Here is a 9,086-nt window from a genome sequence, read left to right as displayed (position 1 = left end):
ACTCTCTCTTTTGTATTTAGACTTTGTTGCCTTAGAGGCTTGATCCAAAAGATAAGTCGTATATGCTATTTTAACTCAAAAACTCTGTATTGTCTATATGTAACTAGTCAGCCTAAACTCCGCAGGATACAGCTAGAGTTCTTTTGACTATCACACTTATATATATATATATATACATATATATATATATGTATATGTATATATATATATATAGATATATGTCTTGAATGTTATTGGATCATGTTGTATCTTGTGCCTTTACGTTTATAGTTGATCGTGTGAACGCTTCACACTTTTTTATCTCTATTTTTGAGCTTTATTTCTTCATCTCGCTTCTAATATAACTATTTCTTTCTATATATATTCTCGAACGAGCATTAGAACTGTCGTGACACTTTGTTATCTTTTGCATTACGGCATGAGGTAAGGCTTATGGTAATAGGGTGTTACACAATTCGCAAAAATAAAATGGAGTCAAAATGCTAGCCAACTTGGTGGCCTGCCTAACTTTGAAGGATTTCTGGAAAGAAAGCTTGCACAACAAGAAAAGCAAAGAGAAAGTTCAATGAGTGAAAAATCAAAGTGTATCACTTCACAATGATTCTCACACTTATATAATAGACAGTCATTGAGATACAAAACAAAGACTCACTAACTAACTAAAACAACTTTCGTAACTGCTTAACAATTAAGCTATACTTTCTTGGTTTTTCTTGGACTCATACACTGATCTTGCTTAACCTCATTGGACTTAACATCCCCCTCTCTCAAACTCAAGTGAGACCTATGAATAACTCGAAGTTTGTCCTTTAATGTCTAAAAACCAGTCACAGAGAAGAGTTTAGTCGAAATATTTGCCACTTGTTCATTCCCTCGAATATGAACCACATGTAAAGAATTGGATTTAAGCATTTTTCTGATAACCTAAATATCAAGTTGAAAATGCTTGGTACAATTATCTAGCATAGGGTTGGCAGTAAGCAAAACTTTGCTGAGATTATAAAAAAAACTACGAAAATTGTCTTGGGAGGAATCTTCAACTCAGTCAGCAAGTTAGTTAACCACACAAACCCCCTCTTCACAGGATGCTAAGCTTCTGAATCCTGCTTTGGTAGGCCTTCTACTAATGGTAGCTTACTTCCTCCAATACCAAGTAATCGAATTAGGACTTTAAAAAACACAATAAGCTTATATAGATCTTTGATCCTCTAAGTTTGTTGCCCTGTCTGCATCCGCAAATCCATAGAATCTATAGTCTGTGCTTAGATGAATCAAGAGTCCATGCTCTTTGGTGTCTTGAAGATACCTTAGAGAACTCTTCACTGTGTTCCAATGAGCGAGCAAAAGGCAATGCATAAACTGACTAACTTTACTTATTGCATATGTCAGGTTAAGTTATGCACAAATATTGAAATGTTCCCACCATACTTCTAGATAATTTAGCATCATCAAGTTTTTCAAATCCATTGGATAACAATTGTAACGATGAAATCATATGTGTGGACATTTGGCTGGCATCACCCATACCTTTTTTAGAAAGTATAAGTCAATAACATACTTAGTTAAAGACAAATGTAGTTGTTCTATTTAGTCTTTTGGACCTTAATACCTAAAACATAACTTAGCTCACCTAAGTCCTTTAGGAAAAAGACTCTATCTAACTATTTTATCATATTATCAATGTCACTATTATAAATTCCATGTATAATTATGTCATCTGCATAAAATAAAATGTACATCATAGAATCCATATTATGCCTAATGAAAAGAGAAGAATTATACTTAGAACTATAGAAACCAAACGAGTTTAATGCAATGCTCAATTTTTCAAACATTCCCTTTTATACTTGTTTTAAACCACAAAGAGGTTTATTAAATTTACATACATATGAATCAGAATTAATCTCAAATCCAATAGGTTGAAGTATATAAATGGTTAGATAAAGATCACTATTTAGAAATGCATTGTTAAAGTCAAATTACAAAATTATGAATTTTTAGACAATGAAATGCTTAATATAAGTATCACAATAGGTAATCTAATAACAAGAATAAAGACTTATTTAAAATCAAAGCCTTCGGATTGGTGAATGCCTTGAGCAACCAATCTGAATTTGTACTTTTGAATAATACCATCTGGTTATATTTTAACAGCAAAAGCCCATTGATAACTCATATTTTACGGTAAATTTTAGGTTGAAAAGAGTGAATTTTATCAATTTATCTTGCATTTATTCATTGAAAATACATGTTTTTGTGAATTTCTCCTAATTATGCTTAATTATTAAAAATATGCTTTTTAGGACTTTAAATTATCAAATTTAATTTACTTTTTTTTCCATTCGATGCCTTGATATGTTTGCTTGAGTGATTTAAGGTTTATGACGCAAGGATGACTTGAAGAAATGAAGAAAAAGCATGCAAAAGTAAGGAATTCAGGAACAAAATAAGTTTTGGAAATCTGCCCAGTTGTGCATACGCATCCCTTATGTGTATGCATCTTTTGCAAGTTGTCCAGGTTGCGCGTACACATGACAAATGTGTACGCACGAGTTGCAACACGTGATTTACTTAAGTAAACATGTGGCTCGTGATTTCTGGCCTAATTTTGGCCCAATTAAACTCATTTCTGAAGTATATGAAACAAGGATCAATAGAGCATCAACCAAGGAGGGTAGTAGTAATTTAGAATAATGTTTTAGGTAAAATTCTAGAGAGAGAAGCTCTATCTTCTCTCTAGAATTCAGGGTTTTTAGTTTAGCGTCTTCTTAGATTTAGATTTTAATTCTTGTTTTAATGTAGTTTCTTTATATTTTTCTTGTTCTATTGTCTTAATTCTCTTAGTTTTACTTGTTATATTCTTTATTTTGATAAGTTTTAGTTTATGATCCTTGTTGAATTTCATTTTTCTTTAATGCAATTTGATATTTTTCATGTTCATTGATGCTTGTTTAGTTTGTTATTATTGCTTTCTTGTTTTAGTAGTTATAGACTTTATAATTCCTGCAATTTACCATGCTTTATTTTATGCATTCCAAGTGTTCGTTAAAATGTCTCTTTTAGTTTTAGAGTATATTTTTAGCACTCTTGGCTTGGAATTGAGGACTTAGGTGACCTTGATGTCATTGATGTCCAATATTGATTGGTGATTCAGGATTGTTAGTTGGTTTTGTTTCCATTGAGGAGTAAGACCTTTAGATTAAGATCAACTATGCCTATTTGACTTTCTTCCGATGTAAGAGATGACGAAATAGGATTAACTCTAGGTAATTGCTGTGTTTGTGGTCAATGACTTGGATAGGAAGTCTTGACTCTTAATTCTTACCAAGAGTGTCTTTTAGCAATTATATTCCTTTAGTTGTTTTTTTTTTTACTTTCTTGTCATTTAATTTCTTATCTTTTTGCCTTCAAACCCCTTTTCTCATAACCGATGATGTGCACACCTCCATGCAATTCCTTTGAGAGATGTGTCGAGATTTAAAACTCCCGATTTTTATTGGTTCAAATTCGTGACAAACAAAATTAAACTTTGATTCAGGTCATTTGTTGGTTTGGAAATATACTATCGATGAAGTAATTCTTTTTGAGAAATTCTAGACCGATGTTTGGCCTGCATCAAGTTTTTGGCGTTGTTGCCAAGGAATTGCAATGTGTGCTTTTTATTAGTTATTGTTTATATGGGAATATGTGAATATCTTAATTTTTGTTTATTTTCTTGATTTTGTTAGTATTTATAATTAATTTTAGGAGCTCTTGGCTTGTTTGCAATTACATCAAAGCTTGGTGCATTAATTGGAGTTTTGGAGCAAACTTAAAGTCCAAGCGTTGGTGGGAGTATAAAGATGAGTTCAAGCACAAGCCACCACAATAAGAGCTCACCAAATGTCCCACTTAAGGGCTTTAAATAAAAGTGTCAGGTGGAAGACACCCTATCATGGTAAAACCTTCTAACCCTTTCTTCTCTTCAATATTCTTGTACATATTTCTTTTAGCCATTAGCTTGTTTGAGTAGCTTTTGTTTTTAATGGCATATTTGAATAATTGAAATGGATTTAGGAGTTCAAAATTTTGTTAATATGGAGTTTGCTTTGTTTTTCTTAATTTGATTTTCTAATTTTGATGTTTTTGTTAAGGTTTTAGTTGTTTTGCTTATTTTTGATTGAATTTTTGCTTTTTAAAATCATAAAAATTAGGATAGAAATCTCTTTTTAAGCAAAAGTTTCTCAAAAAAAAAAATAAATAAATAACTTCATGCATACGCATGTGTCATGCGTACGCATGATCAACATTCTAAAAAGGAAAGTAATTTGTGCGAGGCTCATGAACCTATTGTGCGTACGCACGATTTCGAATGTTTTCAGCCCCTGTTTTTGAAGTCATGCATACGCATAGGACAGTTAGTTAGACTCATAAGTTCTATTTTCGCTCAACTGTTTGGAGATTGTTCTGAGTTTGATATATTGTGGTGAAATCTCTAATTCACTATGCTATGATTGAATTTGCTTAATTATTATTTTTTGTTGAATTACTGGATGAGATTGCTGCTAAGATTATTTGAAAACTCTTTGATTGTGTGGCAGTTCACTGTTTTATTGCTGTTATGCTGAAATACCCTGCTGCTTTTGTTTCATTAGGTTACATTTTGTGAATTGATATTGCAAGATCCGTATTGACGATATTTTGTGTTGATGTGACCTTGCATACCAAATGTTTGCAATTTTAGCTCAAGAGTTTTGTATTGAACATTTTTGGTCTATCTCTTAAATTCAATGCTTGTTTTTCCTCTTGTCTTACCTAATTGCATTGAATGAATGTGTTAAAATTCTAATGGACCAAATTTGTTGAATTTTGAATAATTGAGTTCGTTTACCTATAAATGTAAGATTTACACATTTTGACCTATGTAACTCATCTACTTCACTTTTTTTATGCTTAAATTGGTTTGAGTTACATTAGGTGTGGAACTGTCCATTTTTCATATCAATCATGCAATGTTAGTATTTGAAAGCGTTGATAATTGAACATGCTTTGTTTTAAAGTTATTCTTGCTTGATTCATCATCAATTGCTTACGCTTATGCCTTGATGACATGTTGAATCTTATTTTCTTAACTATGTGCACTATACATACCTGAAATCATTCATTTTGGCATAATACATGATTTGTGAAGTTGGATTGTATGCTTGCCTATGCTTACCTCTTTGGAAAATTTTCAAGTTCAAAGGACCAAGTGATGCGTGAAATTTGTATCGCTACAAATTTCCTTTGGCAAGTATACCAAATTGTCGTCAAGTAAAAACTCATAGTAGAGTGAGGTTGAATCCCACAGGGATTGATTGGTTGGACAACTTTAATCAGAGGAATGTTCTAGTTAAACTAAATAGAATTGGGTTGTGATTTGCATAATTTAATTAGCGAGAAACGTAAATAGCAAGAAATGTAAATGACGGAAAGTAAACAACTGAATGTGAATTGCATAAAAGTAAATGGTAGAAAGTAAATTGCAGAAAAGTAAATGGGAATGGGGATGATGTACAGAAAAGTAAACATCAGAATATAGAGAATGGGAAGATAAGAATGAGGAAGCTCATTGGGTTCAGGAGATGTTGCATTCTCTAGATCAAGTTCATTCTCATATCTTCATCAATCCATGCAACTCATTGATCTCTTAGCATTCTTAGGTGTTTGAATCCTAATTCCTTGGCAATTCAATCTCTTTAAGCTTGAACAATTGCCCAATTCCTTGATCTAATTGCTCATGGGAAGAGATGAAGTACGATCATTGATTATACCACATGTTTTTCACGCATGCAAGGCTCCATCCATGACAAATTGTATGTTGGTGGATCACCGTTGTCAATGGCTACCATCCGTCCTCTCAGTGAAAATGGTCCAACTACGGGCTCCGTAGGGCTAATCATCTGTCAATTCTCACTCGTGCTGGAATAGGATCCATTGATCCTTTTGCACACTGTCACTGTGCCCAACATTTGTGAGTTTGAAACTCGTCACAATCACCCCTTCCTAGATCCTACTCGGAATACCACAGACAAGGTTTAGACTTTCTGGATCTCAAGAGTGCTGCCAATTGATTCTAGCTTATACCATAAAGACTCTGGTTTCACGGATTTGAACACTCTGTTGTCAGGAGAGGTAATCAAACTCGTGAACCAGGAACTCAAGAGATACACACTCAATCTAAGGTAGAACAGAAGTGGTTGTTATGTACGCGTTCATAAGTTGAGAATGGTGGTGAGTGTCACGGATCATCACAATCATCATGTTGAAGTGCGAATGAGTATCTTAGAATAGAAACAAGCGTGATTGAATAGAAAACAGAAATAATTGCATTAATCCATTGAGACACAGCAGAGCTCCTCACCCCCAATCATGGGGTTTAGAGACTCATGCCGTAGAAGATACAAATTCAGATGTAAAATGTCATGAGATTCAAAATAAATCTCGAGAAGTAGTTTTTATACTCAACTAGTAACCTAGGTTTACAGAGAATGAGTAAGCTAAGATAGATAGTACAAAAATTTACTTCCGGGGCCCACTTGGTGTGTGTTTGGGCTGAGCATTGAAGCTTTCACGTGCATAGGCTATTCCTGGCATTAAACTCCAGCTTTTGCGCCAGTTTGGGCGTATATCTCCAACTTTTATGCCAGTTCTGGCGTTTAACACCAGAAAAGGGTATAAAGCTGGCGTTTAAACGCCAGTTTGCGCTACCAAATATCGGGCAAAGTATGGACTATTATATATTGCTAGAAAGCCCAAGATGTCTACTTTCCAACGAAATTGAGAGCGCATCAATTGGGCTTCTGTAGCTCTAGAAAATTCATTTTGAGTGCAGGGAGGTCAGAATCCAACAGCATCTGTAGTCCTTTCTCAGCCTCTGAATCAAATTTTTGCTTAGGTCCCTCAATTTCAGCCAGAAAATACCTGAAATTATAGAAATACTCACAAACTCATAGTAAAGTCCAGAAATGTGAATTTTGCATAAAAACTAATAAAAATATAATAAAAATTAAATAAAACATAATAAAAACTATGTAAAAACAATGCCAAAAGCGTATAAATTATCCGCTCATCAGTAATTATGAGATTCTACGCTTAAAGTTGTCTTTCTAAAGCTTTTACAGAAAACTGCCTTTTTCGTATTATTTTATTATGTTTATTAAAATATTATTTTTAATTAAATGTTATTATTTAATATTTAATTATTATTTCTTATTTTATTATTAAATTTTCAAAAATTAACTTACCTTTTACCTTTAACTTTAAAATTCACTTTTTACCACCTGTAACTTTTAATATTTCTACTTTAACCACCCTAACTTTTAGAAATTACAAAATAACCCCTCAAACACCAAAATAATTACAACATTGCCCTTTTTAAGATCTAAAAGGTGTTCTTCAATGTTCTTCATCACACTCAAAGTGTTCTTCGTGTTCTTCGTGATTACATTATCGAGCTTACCTCAGAAGAGGTTCTAGCTTAAGGATTACATAATGACAATGAGGATTGAGATACTTGATGATACAGCAGAGATGTTCCCTTTACTGATCTTTTGGAGAAATCCGTGCCTTCAGAAAAGATCTCGTGTACTCAAAAAACAGGGTTGTTACAACTTCCACCTTAGCTTTGTCCACCTCTATGCCTTTATTAGAGATTTTGTGGGCAAGAACTATTCCTTTTAGTTACCATAAAATGGCATTTCTCCCAGTTCAAGACTAGGTTAGTCTCTTTGCATCTCTTTAGCACCAAGGCAAGATGGTGTAAGCAATTAGGGAAGAAGTCACCAAACACTGAAAAATCATCCATAAAAACCTCAATGAATTTTTCAATCATATCTGAAAAGATAGACAATATGCATCTCTGGAAAGTGGCAGGTGCGTTGCATAATCCAAAGGGCATGCGTCTATAAGCAAAGACCCCATATGGGCAAGTAAAAGATGTTTTCTTCTGGTCTTTTGGGTCAACTTCAATCTGGCTGTAGCCTGAGTAGCCATCCAGGAAGCAGTAGTATGCATGCCTTGCAAGCCTCTCCAACATTTGGTCCAAGAAGGGAAGTGGAAAGTTGTCCTTTCTTGTGGCCTCATTGAGCTTTATGTGGTCAATGCACATTCTCCATCCTGTGACAGTTCTTGTAGGGATGAGTTCATTCCTCTCATCAGGCACCATAGTGATGCCTTCTTTCTTGGGGACAACTTGGACAGGGCTCACCCATGAGCTATCCGAAATTGGGTAGATTACCCCTGCCTGCCATAACTTTATCACTTCCTTTTGTACCACTTCTTTCATGACTGGATTCAACCTTCTTTGGGGTTGAATGGAGGGCTTGGCATCATCTTCCAACAGGATCTTATGCATGCACATGGAAGGGCTTATCCCCTTCAAGTCAGCAAGGGTCGATCCAATAGCATATTGGTGCTTTTGTGCACATTGATTAACTCCTTCTCTTGTCCTTGTCTTAGAGCAGAACTGATGATCACTGGGTAGCTCTCATCACTTTCCAAGTATGCATATTTGAGCGTGGGAGGCAATGCTTTCAGTTCAGGTTTGGGTGCTTCATTTTCTTCCTTCTTTTCCTCTAATGTGCTTGGAATGAGTACCTCGGTTGATTGGATTGCGGCAGCTTCACTGTTTGAGAAGGGATCTCCTTCTGACACCTCCTCAAGTTCTTCTTCTTTAAGGGTTTCTTGTACTAAGACCTCCACTGCATCCAACCTCATGCATTCTCCTAGTGATTTTGTGGGTAACTCATGGCCTTGAACACATTGAATACCATCTTCTTACCATGTAGCCTAAGGACCAGTTCTCCTTTTTGGACATCGATGATGGCTCCAATTGTTGCTAGAAACGGCCTTCCCAGAATGATTGAAGCTTTGGCCTCTTCCTCCATATCCAACACCACAAAGTCTGCTGGGAAGATGAAGTCTCCCACCTTTACCAATAAGTCTTCTACTACTCCATGGGGGAATTTGAATGATCGGTCTGCTAATTGAAGTGCCATTATTGTTGGTTTGGCTTCGTCAATCTTTATGCTTTTCATCTTTGCTAAGGACATTAAATTTATGCTAGC

This window comes from Arachis stenosperma, chromosome 7 (assembly GCF_014773155.1).
Source record: "Arachis stenosperma cultivar V10309 chromosome 7, arast.V10309.gnm1.PFL2, whole genome shotgun sequence".
Lineage (NCBI taxonomy): Eukaryota > Viridiplantae > Streptophyta > Magnoliopsida > Fabales > Fabaceae > Arachis > Arachis stenosperma.
The sequence above is the reverse complement of the archived record's forward strand: the minus strand, read 5'-3'. Positions refer to the sequence as shown.